This window comes from Pelophylax lessonae (genome assembly GCF_965119305.1).
Source record: "Pelophylax lessonae genome assembly, chromosome: 5".
Taxonomy (NCBI): domain Eukaryota; kingdom Metazoa; phylum Chordata; class Amphibia; order Anura; family Ranidae; genus Pelophylax; species Pelophylax lessonae.
This window is the reverse complement of record NC_138772.1, coordinates 557,419,748-557,444,136: the sequence shown is the minus strand read 5'-3', so window position 1 is coordinate 557,444,136 and position 24,389 is coordinate 557,419,748. Positions and strand designations below refer to the sequence as shown.

Below are 24,389 nucleotides of genomic sequence, written 5' to 3'. Positions count from 1 at the left end.
TCTAAATTTAATAGTTGCACAAAATTCTATGACTTTTCCAAAACTTAGTGGGGTTTACTCATTTTCCATAACTTTTCCAGGCCTGGAAAGCGTCATGTCAAATTCCCATGACTTTTCCAGGATTTTCATGACTGTACGAGCCCCGTCTCTAAAGGCTGTGTGATTGCCCCTTTTTGGTAAGTGGACCCCTTTTTCCTTTTTTGAGCACCTTGGGATGCATGCAGCACTCGGAGGAGACCATCATTGATATCTTGCACAGTTGACTTCATGCAGAGAGTTTTATTTGCCATTTTTTAATGGGACTTTTTTATAAGCCACTTACGGTAATTGCTTTGGCTCTTTATCACAGTGATCTATAACCGTATCATTTATGCTTATAGCGTTTTTTTCCACTTTATCGTTTTTGTATGTGTCACAATTTAATTTGGTTTTACCATTAATATTTCTAGAAGTGATCAGGAATTTTATACCTTGCCACAGTTGATTATTACAGGGTGTGTCACGTTTCACATGTCACACTGAGTTTCTCATAGCGCACTGGTTTCTCTCTTTCCATACATGTTACTCCCAGAGTCCTAAGTGCCGCAATCTTATTCGTTAAGCTAGCGCCTCCTTTTACTTTAATATTGAATCATTTATATAAAAGACTGGCAGGAAAAAAAAGAAAAAACTCCTTCACTTTGAATCCATTGTGCACCTGGAATTAGAGATTTGTTCAGAATTCAGCTCCGCCTGTAAGGATTCCAAAACCGGAGGAGAACGGAGCTCAGGCAGGATTAGTGTTGAAGAGTCTGCCGGATAAAATGATTTCCAGGATTAGAGGCGGAGCCGGACACAACCCATCCTCTCAGGATTGGCAACAAAGATTAAGAAAAAAATCTCAGGTGAAAAGAATTTTAGATTTCTGTAGCGCTGTGCAGGGTCAGGGGCTTCTGTAAGGACACGCTGGGACTTTTAGTACTTCACCAGCTAGAGAGCTGCAGCTTGTTATAGAAGCCAACATTGACAAAGAACTGACATTCATCCGGTAATCAGCACCAGGAAAGAGCTGGGAGAGGAGAACAGACACCTCCACACCAGCATATTTAACCTCTTCAGCTCCAGAAGGTTTCCCCCCCCCCCCCCTCCCTTCATGACCAGGACATTTTTTGCAATATGGCACTGCGTTAATTTTAAGGGCAACACTACTTTCATGGGAAAAAAAATAGCAAAGAAAAATACAGCAAATACAATTGCAACAACTCATTGTAATTGAATGTTATTAAAAATCACCTTTCCTTTTCAATCTGCAGCTATTGTAAATTTCTGAAAATGCAATATGTCCGCCTGGAGCTGTTCTGTACACAGAATGTATACTGACCACACCCCCAGAAACATTTCCTTCTTGTGTGATTGGCTCACCGATTTTCTTAAAGTCTGCCTAAGATACAAGTCAGATTTCTGGCATCCCCTGCAACAAAAAGGTCATTTTTGATGACATTCTCCCAATAGAAACACGTCTAAAGGGATGCAGGCCCAGCAGCATTCCTCATTAGAACCCTGCAGCTGCCACAGCTGATAGATAATTATGAAACCACTCCCATTAGACCCACTCAGCACAGAGGAACAATGATTTCTTCAGAATAACAAAGGTAGGAATCTGCAAAGTTTGGTAAAATCCTTGCAATGCACAGAGATCACCCAGAGGGGGAATGCTTCTCTCAACAAAAGTGGAGTTACGCTTTAACTGAGGCTGATTGAGCGGCCGTGAGACACTGTACCCAAATAAAAACGGAATTTTTGTAAAATCTTACCTGTAAAATTCCTTTCTCTGAGTCCTCCGACAGTCGCCGCCTCTTCATATTCGTCACATATGGGGTATTAGACTTTGCTCCGAAGGAGTAGCTAGGCAACAGAATATGTTAACAATAAAGCTTTTAACATATCCCACCCTCAAGGGGTGGTCCCCTCAGTCAATACCCTCCTACTTCCTGCAACCATACCTCAGTTTTAGTGGAATAGCAGTAGAGTACACAACCAAACCCCAAAAGAGGGGCGGGGGCGGCGACTGTCGGAGGACTCAGAGAAAGGAATTTTACAGGTAAGATTTTACAAAAATTCCGTTTTCTCTTACGTCCGACAGTCGCCGCCTCTTCATATTCGTCACATATGGGGACGTCCCAAAGCAGTGCAAACATGAGGGGTGGGAAACGCATCCGCGCCGAAAAGGCAACGCAGTCTCCGCATCAAAGAAAGGAACCTTACCAAAGGAAGGAAACCAGCTGGGCAACAGTACAAAACAAGTGCTCAACAGGAGCAACAACCCAGGAAAAGACAAAAAACCAGGGGATACAAAAAAACTATCCCAACAGCCAGGAGTCCCCAACAAGGGACCCTATGGAACAGCCGCACTAAGAACCTTGCGGCCAAAGGAAGCATCCGCCGATGCCTGAACATCTACTTTGTAGAATTTTGTGAAAGTGTGCACGGTCGACCAGGTCGCCGCCTTACACACCTGGGCTACAGAAGCCCCATGACGACAGGCCCAAGACGTACTCAAAGATCTAGTAGAGTGCGCCTTCACAGGGACAGGAGGAGCCTTACCCTGCAAAGCATAGGCCTGTTCAATGGTCTGCCTGATCCATTTGGCGATGGTAGAGGCCGAAGCCGCCATGCCCTTCCGAGGACCCTCTGGAAGAACAAACAAGGAGTCCGTCTTACGAAAAGACTCAGTCGATTTAAGGTAAACCCTTATCGCCCGAACAACATCCAGAGAATGCAATCTCACCTCCTTCGGATGTTTGGGCTTCGTGCACAGCGAAGGCAAGACAATATCCTCATTAAGATGGAATTCCGAAACTCGTTTCGGAAGAAAAGAAGGATTAGGTCGCAAGACCACCTTATCCAAATGAATAACCAGGTACGGAGACTTGCAGGACAAAGCCGCCAGCTCCGACACTCTGCGAGCCGAAGTGATCGCCACCAAAAAGGCGACCTTTTTGGACAACATAGACAACGAGATCTCCCTGATCTGTTCAAAAGGAGCACGTTGTAACACAGATAGAACGAGATTCAAGTCCCAAGGGGGCAAAGGATCCCTCCTAGGAGGAACCAGATGCCGCACACCCTGAATAAAAGTGCCAACCAAGGAGTTGGAAGCCACGGGACGTTGAAACAGAACGGCCAGCGCAGACACCTGACCCTTTATCGTAGCCAGCGCCAAACGCTGATCAACACCCGTCTGAAGAAAAGACAGCACACGGGAAACCGAGTACGTGCGGGGTGAAAACCCCCTGGACTCACACCAGGCAAAATAGGCCTTCCAAGTACGGTAATAAACCTTCTCCGAGGAAGACTTCCTCGCGTTGATCAAAGTATGAACGACCTCTGGAGAGAGACCCTTCTCCTTCAGGACCTCTGTCTCAACAGCCAGGCCGTCAAAGCCAGCGACTGTAAAGCAGGATGGTAAATCGGTCCCTGAGACAGTAGATCGTCTCGAAGAGGTAGACGCCAAGGGGCGTCGACCGCCAGATTCACGAGGTCTGCGTACCAGGACCGGCGAGGCCAGTCCGGTGCCACAAGAATCACCGTGCTGCGTTCCGAGTGTAACCTGCGAAGGAACCTGGACAGCAACTGAATCGGTGGGAACGCGTACATCAGCCTGTACTGATGCCACGGGGCCACTAACGCGTCCGACGCGTCTGCCCGAGGGTCGCGCGTCCTTGCCACGAACCTTCTCACCTAGTTGTTGAGACGAGACGCGAACAGGTCCACATCTGGAAGACCCCACTTCGCGCACAACATCTGGAAGACAGCCGGGTGAAGAGACCATTCCCCCTGATCCAGGGTCCGGCGACTCAGATAGTCCGCCTGCCAGTTCTCCACCCCCGGAATGTGAACTGCCGTTATCGCCGGGACATGAGTCTCGGCCCAAGACAGAATGTCGGCCACTTCTCGAGCCGCCCGGGCACTCCTGGTGCCCCCTTGGTGGTTGATGTAGGCCACCGCCGTGGCATTGTCCGTCTGCACCCGAACCGGGCAGCCCTGCAGCCGGTCCGTCCAGCGATGAAGAGAGATTTATCGCACGCAATTCCAGAATGTTGATCGGAAGGGAAGACTCTCCCTCCGACCAAGTCCCCTGGGCAGACAGAACGCCCAGAACACCCCCCCAGCCCGACAGGCTGGCATCCGTGGTGATCACCATCCACGAGATAGGACGAAACGACTTGCCCCCGGACACCATCGGGGACTGGAGCCACCACAGAAGGTCTCTTCTGGTGCGATGACTCAACGAGATCTGAAGATCCAGAGATTGAGGTCGCCCGTCCCACTTGGACAGGATCTCCGCTTGGAGACCCCGCGTGTGAAACTGGGCGAAGGGAATCGCCTCGAAGGCCGAGACCATCAATCCCAGACATCTCATGCACGTCCTTAAAGACGAGTGCGGAACGTCCCTGAGGGACCTGACTTCCTCCTGAAGAGTTCTGAGTTTGTCTTCCGGCAGGAAGACCTTCGCTTGTACCGAATCCAGAATCATTCCCAGGTAGGGAAGACGAACCGACGGACTCAGTGTCGACTTTGGAAAATTTATCGTCCAACCAAACTCCTGTAGAGTTTGCATCGTGACAGACAGGTCCTCCTCCAGACCCTGGCTGGTCACAGACCGAACCAGGATGTCGTCTAGATACCCCAGGACAGAAATGCCCTGGGCCCTCAACAATGCCAGAACCGGTGCAAGCACCTTGGTGAAGACCCGCGGAGCCGAGGCGAGACCAAAAGGCAACGCCACGAACTGGTAGTGATCCTCCGCAATGGCGAATCGAAGGTACCTCTGGTGACCTTCGAAAATGGGGATGTGAAGGTACGCATCCTTCAAAATCGATGGAGGCCATGAATTCCCCCGGAACCAGGGCAGCCACCACCGACCGCAGGGATTCCATGCGGAACTTGCGAACCCGCACAGAGCGGTTCAGAGCCTTCAAGTCCAGAATTGGACGAACCTTGCCCTCCTTCCTGGGCACGGTGAACAGATTGGAATAAAACCCCCTAAATCTGTCCCGATGAGGCACCGGAACCACCACCCCCTGAGCCCTCAGGTCCCGCACCGCCAGGTGCAGGTCCCGCAAACGCTCTGGAGACAGTTGAAGATTTGAGGGAAAAAATCTGCTCTCCGGCCGAGAGAGAAACGCGATCTTGTAACCAGATCGAACGATTTCCTGAACCTATCTGTCCCGCACACGGGCCAACCAGGGCTGAAGAAAACCGAGCAAGCGTCCCCCCACCCCAAAACTGGGTGAGGGCGCCCCTTCAGGCCGCACTGTTATGGGCTGCAGATCCAGATTGGCCGGACTTCTGTTTACCAGACCAGGGCTTCTTCTGAGAGCCTTGACCTTTGAACGGCTTGCCCTTGTAGTGCGGCCGAAAGGCACGAAAGGACCCCTGAGGGGGCCGAAAATTAGCATGCTTCTTCCCAGAAGCCCCCTTAGCTTTGGGGAAATGGGGCAAGAGAGTGCTCTTACCCCCGGTGATCCCCTTAATCAACACATCCAGGGACTCCCCAAAAAGGCGAGACCCATCATAAGGTAGATTGGCTAAGGTCTTACGCGAAGACTGGTCCACCGACCAACATTTTAACCAAATCAGGCGGCGAGACAACACCGCCACACTGTGCACACGTGCAGCCAACGGAACCAGGTCCAGGTCCGCATCACACAGATACATGACACCCTGGTGGATTTGATCCACCATATCCTGGGTCGCCGGTGAGGCCGAATCGGCCACTAGGACGCGCCTAAGCATCTGCGTCCAACTTGCGATCGCCTGGGCCGCCATGAGAGAAGCAAACAGAGCCTTAAGCATAGAACCCGTAACAAAATAAGTATGACGGGTAAGAGACTCCAGTCTCCTATCCGTGGCGTCACGGAACACAGGGGAATCCTCTGCAGGAATCGCAGTGGCTTTGTTTAAAACCGCAATTGCGTGATCCACTGGGGGTGGCACACACCACCTTTCATCAGTGGAAGGTGAAAAAGGATAACGCAGCTTGAATCTACTTGGCACAGCAAAAGGTTTGCGTAGATTGCGCCATTGTTCCTTAACAGCGCGCTGAAAATCATCATTGCAGGGAAAAACCTGCGGCGTCCTGCGTTTTCTCTGCGTCCCATAAGCCGCCAAGGCGGCGGGGGACACACCTCATCCTGCAAACGCAGCGTTTGCTTTATGGAAGCAATCAACTCATCCATGATTGCAAGCTCTTCAGGCGAGCCAGGGGGAGAATTATCAAAATGGCCGCCATGCATGTAAAACATGCGGCCGGAGCGGGTGTAGGCAAAATGGCACCGTTTGGCGCCGAAACCGCCGCTCCACAGTGCAGTAAAAAACACATTACATTCCAGTATCAGAATACATGTCAGATCGCCGCAGCGATCGCTGTATAGTGCCCAAACATGCCAAAAAACATGCCCCACAGCACACAGCTTCACACACTGATCAGCCTGACACAGACAGTGTCACACATCTCCCCCCCCCCCCCCCTTGCAGCCCACAGCATGCAGCCGAGAGATAGGGAGACAAGCAGTGTGATTAAAGGCAGGTTACACAGTCCCAGACTGACACCCCCCCAGACAGACAGGTCCCCACATAAAAACACTTACCTCACATGGCGTGGGGGACCCGCACAGGTGAACAAGCCGCTGCACATGAGGCAGGGAGAGTCGCATTCAAGACGCACAAAATGGGGGTTAAGAAACCGCACAGCGTCCAGTGAGGTAGCCACCTCACCAATCATCCCTGCACCGAACAGGGATGGGTCGTTCACTGTGCCAGGAGCGTTACCTGGCTGAACGCTCGATGGCAGACTGGGAAGCCACTGACCCACGACCTGCGATCAGGGGGATCAGCCCGAGACCCAGTCCGCATGATCCTCTTCATCCGAAGAACTAACTAACGCTGACAAAATAACAGCTAAGTGAAGGTAGAGAGAAAACTCAAACAAAATTTTAAAAAGAAGAAAGAGTCTGGGGCAGAAAGCCCCAGCACAGAAAAAGCCAGCCACTCCTGACAAGCTAGACATTAAAACTGAGATATGGTTGCAGGAAGTAGGAGGGTATTGACTGAGGGGACCACCCCTTGAGGGTGGGATATGTTAAAAGCTTTATTGTTAACATATTCTGTTGCCTAGCTACTCCTTCGGAGCAAAGTCTAATACCCCATATGTGACGAATATGAAGAGGCGGCGACTGTCGGAGGACGTAAGAGAAAAAGGGTTTTATATATATACGTTTGGCTCCTGCTGTGGTCAGTCAGATCCTCACACAGCCCGGTTCGGGAGTATCCAGTTTGCTATAGGGGCACCAGCAGGAAGGAGGAGCAGACTGCACTGATGGGACCGCTTAAGAGTAAGGGAGGGGCTCTGGGTTTTACCTCCCCCTCAACCATTAGGGTGAATAAGTGCCCCGCTAGTGAACGCTAGTGTGAATTATACCCAGTTGCCTTCAGTGGGAATAGCACCTGCCAAGCATGACCAGGTGGTTGCAGCGCCCTGGGGTGGGTGGGGGTCTAGCGAATCGCTCTTCAGAGAGCAAAGCCAGTGTAAAGGAGCCCTAATGGATAATCTAGGATAACTGGCATGTACAGGGACAGAAGCAGACACGGCCCGCTGCCATGGAGATGTATACCGAGTAACTGTACACCGGGGAGTCGCTGCTGCAAAAATACACACAAACCCTGCTCTCCAGACACAGAGGAGATGGATGGAGCACAGTTTACATACAGGATTTTCCTCTACTACAGAGGTGAAGGAAGGGAACAATTACTACCAACATTCTTGAATTGTTTATAAAGCCCTCCAGTCACAGGACAAACCATTGTTCACACGTTGCATCACATCTAGTACTGACACCGGGGTGACTGGAGGAAAAGGACAATGGAGATTTACATTAAACTTTATGTCACCTTAACATTTACTTCTAATGAAAAACAAACAAACAAACGTTACAAATCGCTTGTCCTATTCTATGATGCCTTCACTTTCATGCCTTCTCTTTTTTGCTCGGCTACCAGGTCAATGTCTCGATTTTTTGAAGAAAAAAAAACCGCGGGAGCAACAGTGCACCCCCCCCCCCCGTGTCCAGAGGGAGCAAAGGCGTAACCACCCCCCCCTGCGTCCAGCAGGAGCAACAGCGCAACCCCCCCCCCCCCAGCGTCCAGAGGGAGCAGCAGCGCAACACCCCCCCCCCCCCGGCATCCAGCGGGAGCAACAGCGCAACCCCCCCAGGCGTCCAACGGGAGCAACAGCGCAACAACCCCCCCTCGGCGGGAGCAACAGCGCAACCCCCCTCGCTCCGCCCCGGCGTCCAGCGGGAGCAACAGCACACCCCCCCCCCCCGGCATCCAGCAGGAGCAACAGCGCAACCCCCCCAGCATCCAGAGGGAGCAACAGCGCAACCCCCACCCTCTCACTGCAATCCAGCGGGAGGAATGGTGCCCAAAATGGATGGCTAAAAGCAAGAAAAAGGCCGCATCCAACCCTCAGGCTGCAGTTTGGAGGTCACTGTGGTATAGTAAAAAACAAAGCTTTGGTAAATACAAAGTGATACTTTTGCAGGCGCACGTTTGCCCCAAGAGGGAAGCCTTGGGCCCCTTGCACACAGGGCGTTTGGCTATTGTGCGTGCAATCCAAGTGTCTTCGCTTTGAATCTTAAATCCCCAAATTAGGCTACATAAATCAGCCATGTTAGCTTTGTGGCCGGTTTAGTTGCCATGTATTAGTGCTCTATGCCTGGTAAAATAGATCTGCAATAGTACAAACACCACCCTGAGAAAGTGGCGGTGCCCTGGCTGGGTAATCCCTGCCCCGCGTCCTGTAGAGACTCAGCCACTGGTGAGAAGTAATCGCACTGCTCAGTCTGACACTCCGGACCCGACTGCAACCTCACTAGAAAAACAAACTTCCATTCTACATACTAAACAGTCAAACCCACTTCCTGTGTAATAAGAAACAAATCTCTTCCAAAACGGAAAGCCCAACTTCCTAAAAAGGTTTGTCATACAGATGATGGCGTTCGGCCAGAGAATGAGTCAGTGGTTCGCAGATGGCAGACAGGCGCAGCTTCACAGAACCCAGGTATGAAGGCACAATCACGACGATCTCCCAATGACAGGACTGAGGATTCAGCTGCGTAATACAATAAAGAGGAGAGGAAGCAACGACTGTCTGAACTTCTACTGCCATCTAGCAACAGATCCAGGCTCAGCTGCAAGACTTCCAGCAATGGCAGAGGAAAGGAGGAAAAGCATAATACATATACAAGACAGTTCCACAGACAACAGTCCTACCCCTCTCACCCCATGTCCTACAACAGTCCTACCCCTCTCACCCCATGTCCTACAACAGTCCTACCCCTCTCACCCCATGTCCTACAACAGTCCTAACCATCTCATCCCATGTCCTACAACAATCCTACCCCTCTCACCCCATGTCCTACAACAGTCCTACCCTCTCATCCCATGTCCTACAACAGTCCTAACCCTCTCATCCCATGTCCTACAACAGTCCTAACCCTCTCATCCCATGTCCTACAACAGTCCTACCCTCTCACCCCATGTCCTACAACAGTCCTACCCCTCTCACCCCATGTCCTACAACAGTCATACCCCTCTCACCCCATGTCCTACAACAGTCCTACCCCTCTCACCCCATGTCCTACAACAGTCCTACCCCTCTCATCCCATGTCCTACAACAGTCCTACCCTCTCACCCCATGTCCTACAACAGTCCTACCCCTCTCATCCCATGTCCTACAACAGTCCTACCCTCTCACCCCATGTCCTACAACAGTCCTAACCCTCTCATCCCATGTCCTACAACAGTCCTACCCCTCTCATCCCATGTCCTACAACAGTCCTAACCCTCTCATCCCATGTCCTACAACAGTCCTAACCCTCTCATCCCATGTCCTACAACAGTCCTAACCCTCTCATCCCATGTCCTACAACAGTCCTAACCCTCTCATCCCATGTCCTACAACAGTCCTACCCTCTCACCCCATGTCCTACAACAGTCCTACCCCTCTCACCCCATGTCCTACAACAGTCCTACCCTCTCACCCCATGTCCTACAACAGTCATACCCCTCATCCCATGTCCTACAACAGTCCTACCCCTCTCACCCCATGTCCTACAACAGTCCTACCCCTCTCACCCCATGTCCTACAACAGTCCTACCCCTCTCACCCCATGTCCTACAACAGTCCTACCCCTCTCACCCCATGTCCTACAACAGTCCTACAACAGTCCTACCCCTCTCACCCCATGTCCTACAACAGTCATACCCCTCTCATCCCATGTCCTACAACAGTCCTACCCCTCTCACCCCATGTTCAATTCTACAAAAAACACTCATTCATTAACAGAGCTGGTAAACAAAACGGTTGTGGATTTGCTGTACAGCCAAAAAAAAAAAATCATGATCAATTTGAGCATTTTTTCGTTCAGCAATTAGGAGCCTTAAAGTGCATTCACAGCAAGAAACACAAATGTAATATATTGCAGCCATCACATCTAAAGACTTGTAAGCAGATTTCGTTTTTGCCTCCCCTTATTCTCACCTGGTGATTAGAGATTATCTCAGGTGTTTTTGGATCGAGGTCTGAACCCACCCAAGCTTTCCCGCCAAGAAGCGGTCACAGCACAGCGCCAATGGTAAGCAGCCGTCCATGTCTGTCCTGCAGAGCAGGCGGATAACAGGTTCATGTCCGTTCCGCAGAGCAGGCGGATAACAGGTCCATGTCCGTTCCGCAGAGCAGGCGGATAACAGGTCCATTCTGCGGAGCAGGCGGATAACAGGTACCATGTCCGTTCCACAGAGCAGGCGGATAACAGGTCCATGTCTGTTCCGCAGAGCAGGCGGATAACAGGTCCTCTATAGGGTGGTCGGATGGAGACAGACTGTATGTCTGTTTCCATAGATCCACCAGATGGATGATTTACATATCGCCATCCTTTCGTTTTTTAGCACCCCGGATCGAATGCCAGTGGGCACGTCCGGTGACATCCGTCGCCCCATAGAGATCAATGGGTGGTCCAATCGGGTCCACCTGAAAACCAGACAGGCAGACCCAATTGGTCTACTGGTGTAAAAGGAGCCGAGCAGAGGGGGTTCTGTAGTGCTAAAAATACATTTTAAAAAATAAAAGCGCTGGGAACAATGTAAAAAGAAAAAAAGTGCTGCATGGGCAGAGAACTGCACCTGTGTGCGCAAAGCCCTGTGACTGGACACAGGCAAAAGTTACAGAGTCAATGGGAATGGCTCTGTACCCAGTGATCACTGTAACCAATCCAAACTTCACAAGGTGTAAACACAGGCTGCATTAAACAGTCATGTCTCCCTTAGGCGATAAAAGACTGGATTTCGGTGGCAGGAGAGAAAACTGCTCAGTGTTTATGGGGGAATCCCTACTACGGAGGTATTGTGTTCTCCTAGCAGGGAAAACTGTATGATAATAGCTAGCAGCCAATTCCGCTGCAAAAAAAAAAGTTGCATGAAAAATGACGGCCTGGTTGTAACAAAGTTGATCAACTTGGTTAGAATTATGCCCCGTACACACGTGCAGATTATCTGAAGACTTTTGTCTGCAGACTTATCAAAACCATATAATATGAGGTCAAACCTAAACACTTTCAATTTGTATGCAATCCGACAGGCCCTTATACTACATAGAAAAGGTAAATCTGAAGACAAAAGTCTTCAGATAATCTGCACGTGTGTACGGGGCATTAGCCTGCCCATACATGGTTCAAATCTCAGCCAGTCCCTGCTGAACCGGCCAAGATTCAAACCAACAGGTGATCAGGAAGGGCAGTTTGCTCAATGAGTGACAGGAAAGAGCCTCCTAAACAGCCAGCACAATAAAACACCCCCTACTGTCATTCACCCCTCACATGCATGTGTCAGCCCTACCCGGTCTCTGATCTGTGGAACACGTGGTCCTACAAATCTGTACATTACCTTCAACTCCATCACCCTCATGTTACCTGTAAATTCACTTCCTGTGTATGACCTGTAAATATATATAAATAACCAAAGTTGCCCAGTCTAAGGTGGCAGACTTTAGAGGCACAATTGATTTGATTAAAATTTGTACATTTTGGGCTACGACCGATGGGGGCAGACCGATTGTAGATGGCGCAGCATGTTGCACTGGAGGAGGTTGGTTTGTGCACTGGTTTATTAGTTCTCATGATTACAATTGTAAAGAGTTCCTTTCTATATAAATGTTATTGTAAACTGTATGTATGGAAAAGTAACTCACTGTATATTTCTGCTTATTTTCTTGAGATTACCCAATCATCTGGGGTCCTGAAGAAGCGTAATGCGAAACGCGTTGACCTTGCCAGATCAGTACAACACACGTATCTCTTGCTAACCAATTGCATACAATGCTTGTATATTCACTCTGAACCTATATGGAGCCTTTTCTACTTTTCTATAAAGGACAACCATTTTTATATGTTGTCAATTGTTTTCTTTTTAATATATTTTCAATAAAATGTACAAATTTTAATCAAATCAATTGTGCCTACTCAGTTTGTGCCTCTAAAGTCCGCCACCTTAGACTGGGCAACTTTGGTTGTATCATTCATTTTTTTCTTATTAGTAATTAGGATTATGGCACACAAGGGGTAGCTCTTCCTTTCTCCCTAATATATATATATATATATATATATATACATATATATACATATATATATATATATACATATATATATACACACACACATACATACATATATATATATATACATATACAGTATACACACACACACACACACATGTACACATACATACACACATATCACCCTGTGTCTACTTGCCAAAAACAAAAGGGGGTCATTTTGTGGGCGTTTGCACAGTCCTGGCATTTTCTTTGCCATGTGTTAAGGTAAGTGTTTCTCTCAACCCCCCTTTGTTGTTTTTCCTATATATATATATATATATATATATATATATATATATATATATATATATATATATATATATATATATATATATATATATATATATATATATATATATATATATATATATATATAACAAACTACCGGGGTTTATATTAAAACTCCAAAAGGAAAAGGCTTTTTCAAAAAAAAAGAAAGAAAATTATTTTGGGTAGAGTGTTGTATGACCGATTGTCAGTGATTGGATCGCAGAGCTGAAAACTGAAGAATGGTTTGGTAGTGAAAGGGATAAAGCATGCCAGTAATGACATGGTTAAACGGTATACAATTTAATGCGGATATCTATACAAAATGAGAAGTTCCACTTTAAGCCCCCCCCCCTTAATGGCACTTTACCAGGGCTTGATAGGTAACCGCTCTCACTTCTGGGACACGTCACAGGTCCCAGAAGACTGTGGGACCATTCACAATGTGCAGTTGGCACCCGGCTGTGAAGCCACAAGCTGTCACCGCAGGTTGCCCACAGTTAAAAAAAAGAAGAAAAGAAATTTTGCCCCCTGTATCATAAAATACCTGGCTGATCCTGCCTATGGTTTATCATGGCTGCTGAGCCTCGACACCGTGGTCAGTTATGTGCCTCCGTTGCCTGCAGCTCTCCTCTGTCCTCCCTGCCTGTCAGCTGTGTGAGTGCCGATCTGCTCCCCTCCTGCTGCTTACAAACAGCAATGACATTCTTACAATCAGCTCTGCTATAGTAATAATGTCCCCAGTGTATGTTTTTTTTTTAATGCAGATGTGTTCCTCATTTTTATGTGCCGATCAGCACTCTCGTGGCTGGCTGCCTCTTCTCCTGGCTGACGCCAGCGGGGATTTCCAAGCCCTGCCTACTTTGCTGTCAGATCAAGAGAGGAGAGGTGCGGCAGTCACATGAGCGGCGATCAGCGCTTTGAAATCCGGTACACGCGGCATTTTCTTTTAAAAAAAAAAAAAACCATGCACTGGGAACATTTACTATGGCAGAGCTGATTGTAAGAAGGTCACTGAGTGTTTTAACCACTTTAAGATGCCTGTGCTGAAGACAGAAGATTAGGTGAAAACAGCTCAGGTGAGCGGCTGTTTATCAAAGTCAGCAGCTACAGTTTTTGTAGCTGCTGATTTTTAATAAAAACGCAAAATAGACCGGAGCTCCTCTGTAAAGGGCAGAATTTTTTTTTTTTTGCAGATGGGACATTCTGTAAATTAAACTTATCTGCCTGGTCCCAATCTTTTAGAATGCACACCGAGCTATGCATGCGTAGTGCTGAATTCTCAGCATGATTTGTGATGAATGAACTCTCGTGCATACATGGGAGTTAAATCATCTCGTGCTGACCAATCAATGCAGCAAAGACCTGGAACAAGGCGGGGAGAAGACGTAGGCACCAAACTGCTGGAGTGGGGTAATGCAGAGTTCATTTCTGCTTTAACAGACCAATAAGAGAAATTCATTGTTGGTTTAACCTCCCTAACACACACATATATATATATATATATATATATATATATAAATGTTGTGTGTGTTTGTGTTTTGTGCAACGTTCAAATTTCCCTCCCTAGTCCCACTTCCATGCAGCACTGCTGCTGCAGGGAACGGAACTAGGAAGTCATCACACCGGAGGACGGAAGAGCGGCGGGGATCTCAGACGGCTGGCGATCTCCGCAATGGGAGATCATCGCTGGATCGCCAGAAGGTAAGACACCGCTGCGCGCTCTGCCCATCCACCCCAAGCGTGACACGGGGATACCGATAACAGCATGGAAAATCCACCCCGAGTCACGCTCGGGGATACCGCTAGGCAAGTTAATACATAAACCCCCCCCCCCCCCCAAAGAGAAAACACTGGAAAGTAACTTTACCTTACAACAGACGTCTGTGCAGCCTTTGTTTGAGGTAGCCTAGAAAAAGAAAAAAATATACCATTAGTACATAAACAAAATATTTTTGACCTTCTATAGTTCTCAGCCATGATTCACATTTTTTTTCCAATTAAAATTACCCACTTGCCGACCCGTGGTACTTATACTGCAGCAGGTATGCTCTGTGCCGCGAAACAACGTACCTGTAAGTCGTTTTGCAGGACAGCTAGAGAGGCGCACACATGCACTGATTGGCCACAGGGGGAGCCAATCAGCGGGTCCGGCGAACGTGATGTCCGCCGGGCACCCACGATTGCTCCCTGTGAAGACAAAAGGGCAGTCTGCCGAAATAAACACAGCAGACGGCTCTTCTGCGATTGATGAACACAGGGATCCTGTGTGTTCCTCCCATTTAGGAACACAGGTCTCTGTTCATCCCAGTAAGTCCACCCCCCTAGGGACACATTTAACCCTTTGGCCCCTTTCATACGGGCAATCCAATCCGCCTGTCAGTTTTTCAGGTGGACCTGATCAGATCCTCCATGCATTCCTATGGGGCAGCGGGTGTCAGCGGAAACATCTCCACTGACACCCGCTGCTATCCGATCCTGTCCGTGAAATCCGGGTGGATGGAAACCCTATTTTCCATCCATCTGGAGGATCGGATGATAACTGACAGGCGGTTCGTCCTCATCCAATATCCCCACAGAGGACAGCAGGGATCGGACAGCTCTGCCTCTGCACACAAAGTAGAGACGGCGCTGTCATCCGCCTGCTCGGCGGGATCGATCCCCCGCTGAGCAGAATGGACTCCATCGGGCGGTGCGCCCATGTGAAAGGGGCCTTAGATTGCCCCTGGTGTTAACCTCTTCCCTGCCGGTGTCATTAGTACAGTAACCGTGCATATTTTTAGCACTGATTACTGTAGTAATGTCATTTGTCACGCCAAAAGTGTCAGGTGTCCGATGCAATGTTAGTCCCGCTAAAAAACGCTGATCGCCATTGCAAAAAAAAAAAAAACACAAATCTCTCCCCTAGTTTGTAGACGGCATAAACTTTTGCGCAAACCAATATACACCCATTGGCATTTTACCAAAAATATGTAGCAAAATACATATTGGCCTAAAATAATGAAAAAATTTGATTTAAATTTTATTGGGAACGTAAAAAGAAAAGAAAAAAAAAAAAACAGCACAAGTGATCAAATAAAGGAAAGCCATTTGTGGGGTAAAAAAAAAAAAAAAAAATCAATTTTATTTGGGTACAGCGTTGCACGACCGTGCAATTGTTAGTTAAACAGTGTTGTATCGTAAAAAAATGGCCTGGTCATTAAGGGGGGTAAATCCTTCCAATCCAAAAGTGGTTAAACTAGAAAAAAAAAAAAGTGTGAAAGTTGTGCGATTGTGGGAAAACATTTATAGATAAAGATGCTACATTGTTCTCATTCATCTCCAGAAGCCCCTCCATACATACAGAGGACAGTTCCAGTCCATAGAGAATACTGCATTGTCTGTTTCTATATCAGTGCAGAGAACGGCTACAATTCCCCCGTGTATGGCTGGCAGGGTCATATACAAAGCAGCAAGGCCAACTTCCAGCCCATAATATGCTCAGCTCTCCATTCTCCTAATACCAGTTCCAATCACTCATCTCTCCACTATAAGCAGGCTAATAATCACGGCTCGGGGTTTTCATGTCTCCCACTCAGACCGCCAAGATTTCTAACCGACCCAGAACTTTTGAATTCAGTGAGATTTTCCCATTTCTACAACCTTGCTCACTTCATTTCTCTCTTTTTATTACATTTCCAATGTCTTTGTACAGCACTAATTTGCAAATACATTAAAAACTGAAAGAAAATGAAACGGGGGAGTAGAAAACATTACTATTCAATGATCCTATATTTTGCGCTCATATTTGGTATTGTATACAATGTATGAGGGCTCGTTCACCCCCAGCTGGTTTAGGCACGGAGAAATTGTGCCGATTCATAGATCTTTTCCCTTTTTAAGAGCTTTATTGAAACATCATTCACAAGTAACATTATGTTAAAATGTGTAGTTCACCATGCACAGGTTCAAAGAAAAAAAAAAAAAAAAAACACCACATCGCGAGTGTATTCTGGTTGATTTTATCGTAGAGACACACTGCCATCCTCCCCCGCCCCCTCCTGAAGCCACACCCCCTAAGTGGAAGGACGGTAGCGCGAGTGGTTTGTGCTGGTTTAAACCACTTGTTGGAACGCCTATATCAGTTTTACTATATAGATACAGACAATACTGCACTTCTGCCTGCAAGGGGCGCCAATGAGCCACTTCTGCTGTAAATCATCACAGCAGAAGCCAATCTGACTGCCAGGAACACAATGTTCTCCAGCATCCACCGATCGTCGGTAAACTACACACACAAACATATTCAAGATCTAGTTATATAATGGATGCAGGTGCAAACTTGTCAGATGTAATTTGAGGGCATGTACATCCAAATTGGAGGAAGGGTTTAGGAATTGCAGCTCTTAACCACTTCTCCCTGGGTGGACGTCATATGACGTCCGTAAACTATGCTGGAGTATACCGGGATGATGCCTCTAGCTAGAGGCATTATCCCAGTACCGTGGTTTAGAGCCGACGGTTGGCTTTCCGTCGGTACCGACCGATGCGGCTCGGGAGCCGCTCGATCGTTACCCAGAGGGGAGGGAGGGGACGTCCCCCCCTCCCGCGGCTTAAGGGGCTTTTACCAGGGCTCCCGTCCCACCGGGAACCCCCGAGCACCCAGCCGGCGCATCCGCCGGCTGGATGGAGTCCCGATCAATGCCGGAAACGGCTTTGATCGGGTCTCCGATGACGTAACTCGGAGGCGGCTTCCATGAAGTCACTTCCGGGTTACTCTGCTGCAAAAGGCGGCAAATTTAAACGGCTGTATGCAAAAACGCAGTTTTCAGCGTTTTGCATACATGGAAGTGCAGTGGAGGGGTTTGGGGTCTTTTAGACCCTCGATCCCTCCATAAAGAGTACCTGTCACTGCATATTGGTGTCACAAGGGATGTTTACATTGCTTGTGACAGCAATAAAAGTGATCAGATTTATTTTTTTTTTTTAAAAAAACTAATAAAGTTAAAAAAAAATAAAATAAATGGTAAAAAAAAAAAAAAAAAAAAATGTAGCCGCCCCCGTCACCGTTAGCTTGCGCACAAAAAAAAAAAAAAAAAAAAAAAAAAAAAACACGTACACCGAAGTCGAGCTGAAAATGAAATCGCTGATCAAACCACACATGTGAGGTATCGCCGCGATCGCCAGAGCGTGAGCAATTAAAAAAAAGAGCTACACTAACTCTAAACTGGTAACCGTTAAATTTAAAGCGTCGCCTATTGAGATCTCTATTGACCGTAGTTTGTCGCCATCCCACTAGGGGGCGCAATTTTAAACCATAACATGTTGGGTATCTATTTACTCTGCGTGACATCTTTCAAAATATACAAAAAAAAAAAAAAAAAAATGGGATAACTTTACGGTTTAGTATTTTTTAATGCAGTGAAATGTGATTTCAAAATTTTTCAAAAAAAAAATGGCGTTTTAAAGACCGCTGCGCAAATACCGCGTGAAAAAATATTGCAATGACCGCCATTTTATTCTCCAGAGTCTTTGCTGAAATAATATATATAATGTTTGGGGGTTCTAAGTAGTTTTCTAGGAAAAAATACTGATTTTAACTTGTAAACAAAAAGTGTCCGAAATAGGCCTGGTGGGAAACGGTTAATATCCATCTCCCCTTTTTTTCAAGGGACCAAAAGTAATTGGATAATTGAATCAAAAGCCATTCCATGGCCAGGTGTGAGCTACTCCAATATTTCTTTCTTCATCAATTAAGCAGGTGAAAGGTCTGGAGTTGATTCCAAGTGACGCATTTGCATTTGGAATCTATTTCTGTGAACCTCCATCATTCAAAGGAGTTGTCCATGCAAGTGAAACTGGCCTTTGTAAGTCTTCAAAAACAAATCAAATCCATCAGAGATCGCAGCAACATTAGGAGTGGCAAAAACAACAGTTTTGTACATTCTGAGGAAAGAACGAACTGGTGAACTCCGCAACATAAAAAAGGGCTGGACGTCCACGGAAGACCTCAGTGGTGGATGAAGGCAGGATCCTCTCTATGGTAAAGGGAAACCCCTTCACAACCTCCAGACAAGTGAAGGACACTCCAGGAGGTGGGTGTATCAATGTCAAAGTCTACAATCAAGAGAAGAAGACTTCACAAGAGCAAATACAGGAGGTTCACCCCCATTCATAAGCCTGACGAATAGAAAAGCCAGACTAGACTTTGCCAAAAATATCTAAAAAAGCCAAAGCAGTTCTGGAAAAGCATTCTTTGGACAGATGAAACGAAGATGAATCTGTACCAGAGTGACATGAAGAAAAAAAAGAAAAATGTGGAGAAGGCTTGGAACAGCTCATGATCCAAAGCACAAACCGTCATCTGTAACAAATGGTGGAGGCAGTGTGATGGCATGGGCATACATGGCTTCCAGTGGCACTGGGTCATTGGTGGTTATTGATGTGACAGAAGCAGTCGGATGAATTCTGCAGTGTTTAGAGATATACTGTCAGCCCAGATTCAGCCAAACGCAGCAGCAAATATGATTGGACAACGCTTCACAGTACAGATGGACAATGATCCAAAACTCACTGCAAAAGCAACCCAGGAGCTTTTAAAGGAAAAGAAGTGAAATATTCTGCAATGGCCGAGTCAATCACCTGATCTCAACCCAATTGAGCATCCACTTCACTTTCTGAAGGCAAAATTAAAAAAGGCAGAAAGACCCACAAACCAAGAACAACTGAAGACAGCTGCAGTTAGAGCCTGACAAAGAAAAGAGGAAACCCTGTCTTTGGTAATGTCCATGGGTTCCAGATTTCAGGCAGTCATTGCCAGTAAAGGAATATCATATTATAAACAAACATTTATGAATATATTCTTTTGTCCAATTACATTTGAGCCTCTAAAAAAAAAAAAATGGGAAGACTGAATTCCCACCCTTTGAATTAAAGCGGAAAGTCTGCACTTCAAATTAAATTTGGCTCGTTTCCTTTTAATTTTATTCTGGGGGCATACAGAGCCAAAAGTATGACAATTGTGCCTTTGTCCAAGTATATTTGGACCCAACTATACAGAGCATTCGGAAAGTATTTACAATGCTTCACTTCTTCCACATTTTGTTATGTTACAGCCTTATTCCAAAATGGAATATATTCATTATTTTCCTCAAAATTCTACAAACAATCCCCATAATGACAACCTGATAGAAGTTTTGTTTGAAATCTTTGCAAATGTATTAATAAAAACAAATAAATCCCATGTACATAAGTATTCACACCCTTTGCTCAATACTTTGGTGAAGCTCCTTTGGCACCAATTACAGCCTCCAGTATTTCTGAGTATGATGCTACAAGCTTGGCACTCCTATTTTTGGGCAGTTTCTCCCATTCTTCTTTGCAGGACCTCTCAAGCTCCATCAGGTTGGATGGGGAGCGTCGGTGCACAGCCATTTTCAGATCTCTGCAGAGATGTTCAATCGGGTTCAAGTATGGGCTCTGGCTGGGCCACTCAAGGACATTAACAGAGTTGTCCCATAGCCACTCCTTTGTTATCTTGGCTGTGTGCTTAGGGTCGTTGTCCTGTCGAAGATAATTCTTTGCCCCAGTCTAAGGCCCAGAGCGCTCTGGAGAAGGTTTTCATCAAGGATGTCTCTGTACATTGCTGCATTCATCTTTCCCTCCATCCTGACTAGTCTCCCAGTTCCTACCACTGAAAAACATCCCCACAGCATGTTGTCATCACCATGCGTCACTGTAGAGATGGTATTGGCCAGGTGATGAGCGGTGCCTGGTTTCCTCCAGACATGACGCTTCCCATTCAGGCCAAAGAGTTCAATCTTTGTTTCATCAGAGCAGAGAATTTTGTTTGTTTCTCATGGTCTGAGAGTCCTTCAGGTGCCTTTTGGCAAACCACAGGTGGGCTGTCTTGTTTACCGAGCAGTGGCTTCCATCTGGCAGGTGGAGTGCTGCAGAGATGGTTGTTCTTCTGGAAGCTTCTCTCTCCACAGAGAAATGCTGGAGCTCTGTCAGACTGACCATTGGGTTCTTGGTCACCTCCCTGACTACGGTCCTTCTCCCCCGATCGCTTAAGTTTGGCTGGGCGGCCCATTCTGGAAAGAGACCTGGTGGTTCCAAACATCTTCCTTTTTACGTATGGAGGTCAGTGCTCATTGGGACCTTCAATGCTGAAGAAATGTTTCTGTACCCTTCCCCAAATCTGTGCCTCCATGCAATCCTGTCTCGGAGGTCTACAGACAATTCCTTGGACTTCATGGCTTGGTTTGTGCTCTGACATGCACTGGTAACTGTGGGACCATATATAATATAATTATATATATTAGGGATGCACCGAAATTTCGGCCACCGAAATTATCGGCCGAAAATGAGCCTCTCTCATTTCGGTCGATAATGGGTTAACAGTGACGAAAATAAAATATGGCCGCCGTGGGGAAGGAGGAGGGCGCAGCGCAGGGCAGGTTTTAAAAGTCCCGCCTCTGGCCGGCCGTCCGCCTCTCAGTGACGTCCCTACTACAATCTATGCATTATGAATGGACATACCAGGTCGGGGGGTGGGGCGAGCGGCCGCTATAGAGAGAACTAATGTGATCCTTCCTGTCAGCTCCTCACGTCTATGTGTGAATGAGAGCAGAACTGAGCTGACACCGGGCGGGGGGGGGCGGGCAGAGCGGCCGCTATTAGCTGTGACTATGTGAGAGCTTCTCTTCACTGACAGGCATGTATCTCCGCTGACAAGGAAGAGAAGCTCTCACATAGTTATAGCTAATAGCGGCCGCTCCGCCCGCCCCCCCCGCCCGGTGTCAGCTCCGTTCTGCTCTCATTCACACATAGACGTGCTGAGCTGACAGGAAGGATCACATTAGTTCTCTATAGCGGCCGCTCGCCCCGCCCCCCGACCTGGTATGTCCATTCATAATGCACAGATCGTAGTAGGGACGTCATTGAGAGGCGGTGCCGCCGGCCAGAGGCGGGACTTTTGAATGCAGGACACCCGAGGAGGACGACGCTGAGGCAGTGGGAGTGGGGGGAGATGGGGGGGGGAGCTGAGGCAGCTTACCAATGATATTAGTATTATGCAGCATGAGGGGGTTAATGTATTGTCACTGCAGGTCACTCATCTATTAGTGACCGACCAGGCAGGTAATTAACCCCTTTGTGCTGCATTAGTGCAACCAGTATCAGTGTTAATTAACACTGGTTGCACTAATGCAGCACAAAGGGGTTAATTACCTGCCACTGGTCGGTCACTAATAGATGAGTGACCAGCAGTGACAATACATTAACCCCCCTCATGCTGCATAATACAAATACCATTGGTAATTAAATTAACCTATTGCCAACCCATCACAGTACATATACTGTGACAGGGTGGCAGCGACAGGTGTACGTCGCTGCCTGTTTTTGGTGTATGCCCCTGTTCTATCCATTTTAAAAAAAATTTTGGGGGAAAAAGTCATTTTCGGTTTTCGGCCAAGGGAATCCTGCATTTTCGGTTCCGGTCCAAAATTTTAATTTCGGTGCATCCCTAATATTATATATATATATATATATATATATATATATATATATATATATATATATATATATATATATATATATATATATATATATATATATATATATATAAATAACAGGTGTGCGCCTTTCCAAATAATGTCCAGACAACTATTACCTCAGGTGGTCACAAATCAAGTTTTGGAAATATCTCAACGATGATCAGTGGAAACAAGATGCACCAGAGCTCAAGTGTCAGGGCAAAGGGTGTGAATACTTATGTACATGTAATTTGTTTTTTTAATTTAAAAAATTGCAAGGATTTCAAACCAACTTTCACGTTGTCATTATGGGGTATGATTTGTAGAATTATCAGGAACATAATTTTATCCACATATGCACAGAGTACAGAAATATACTTGTTGCTTCTGCTATGTCCAAGTACTCTTCTCCCCCCCCCCCCCCTTCCCCGCTGGACTACAACACCTCCCCCTGTGAAACAGGAGACTATCAGGCAAGATCAAAGGAATCTCTGAACTAGCATTTGCAAGAGATAAAAATACGTGGAAAGTTCGTGTATTGCAGAGATGCGCTGAATATTTGTGTGTGCACAGATACGCATTAAGTCGCCGCGGAGTCAAAGTAGCATGTGTGGGTTTACTCACACTGCCCACACTATTCAGACATATGCGACTGGCCAGCGGAGCACTCAGGACTTCTATCACACAGAGGACACTTTCCACATTATTTCACACAGACACTTTCCACATTATTGATGAAGTAGCAATTCAAATCTAAAGACAAAAGGCGTCTCTTTGCTCAGCATTCACATTACAGAGCAGCCAGAGAAGGGGCCGTCAGACTGCTTTTGTTTGAGAAATAGTTTTAGCATTGCACAATCCCAGTGACATCATCCTGTCCACAGCGCACAAGGCCCTCATCCCTCGCAGACTCCATGCACAAAGACCATCTGAGCTTCTCTACTCACAATGGAAGGGAAAAACAGCCAGGGTGACTTCATTAAACAGCGATTTAAATATGAGCAGAATCCTTAAAGTAACATTTCCAGAAGACAAAGATTGGGACAAAACCTCTAATGAAGGGGGGTTCATAACCCAGCAATGTGGGGAGATTATAAACTAATGACTGAAGGGAGATTCCGGTATTCAGAGATTTGTACATCGTGTCTATATGGTAACACCAAGGTTTCTCCTTCACCCAAAGCAGGGCTGGGTAATAGCAGTATGGAAAGGAGTAATTATGTGAACTGAGATCTGATCTCCATGAAGTAGATCTAAAGGCCTGGTTTACATGAATGCATTTAAGTGCATGAAGCATGCATTGTGTATTTTCAGATTATCAGTCACCCGTCACGACACCCGCCCTGTGCTCAGCCAGAGTGGCCCGTCACGACACCCGCCCTGTGCTCAGCCAGAGTGGCCCGTCATGACACCCGCCCTGTGCTCAGCCAGAGTGGCCCGTCACGACACCCGCCCTGTGCTCAGCCAGAGTGGCCCGTCACGACACCCGCCCTGTGCTCAGCCAGAGTGGCCCGTCACGACACCCGCCCTGTGCTCAGCCAGAGTGGCCCGTCACGACACCCGCCCTGTGCTCAGCCAGAGTGGCCCGTCACGACACCCGCCCTGTGCTCAGCCAGAGTGGCCCGTCACGACACCCGCCATGTGCTCAGCCAGAGTGGCCCGTCACGACACCCGCCATGTGCTCAGCCAGAGTGGCCCGTCACGACACCCGCCATGTGCTCAGCCAGAGTGGCCCGTCACGACACCCGCCATGTGCTCAGCCAGAGTGGCCCGTCACGACACCCGCCCTGTGCTCAGCCAGAGTCACCCGTCACGACACCCGCCATGTGCTCAGCCAGAGTGGCACGCCACGACACCCGCCCTGTGCTTTGACAGCTTTCATCTTCCACGTTACTCGTCAAACAGCGCAATA

At 47.4% G+C, this 24,389-nt stretch overlaps 1 protein-coding gene across 1 annotated transcript in view; it reads right to left on the bottom strand.

The window, feature by feature from the left end:
* The window catches only part of MAP4 (microtubule associated protein 4), a 212,392-nt gene extending 203,241 nt beyond the window's left edge, over nucleotides 1–9,151 (bottom strand). The window contains exon 1 of the mRNA XM_082259044.1: nucleotides 9,030–9,151. The gene's annotated coding sequence lies outside the window, so the exon portion shown is untranslated. The remainder of the gene's footprint in view (nucleotides 1–9,029) is intronic.
* Nucleotides 9,152–24,389: the final 15,238 nt, after the last annotated feature.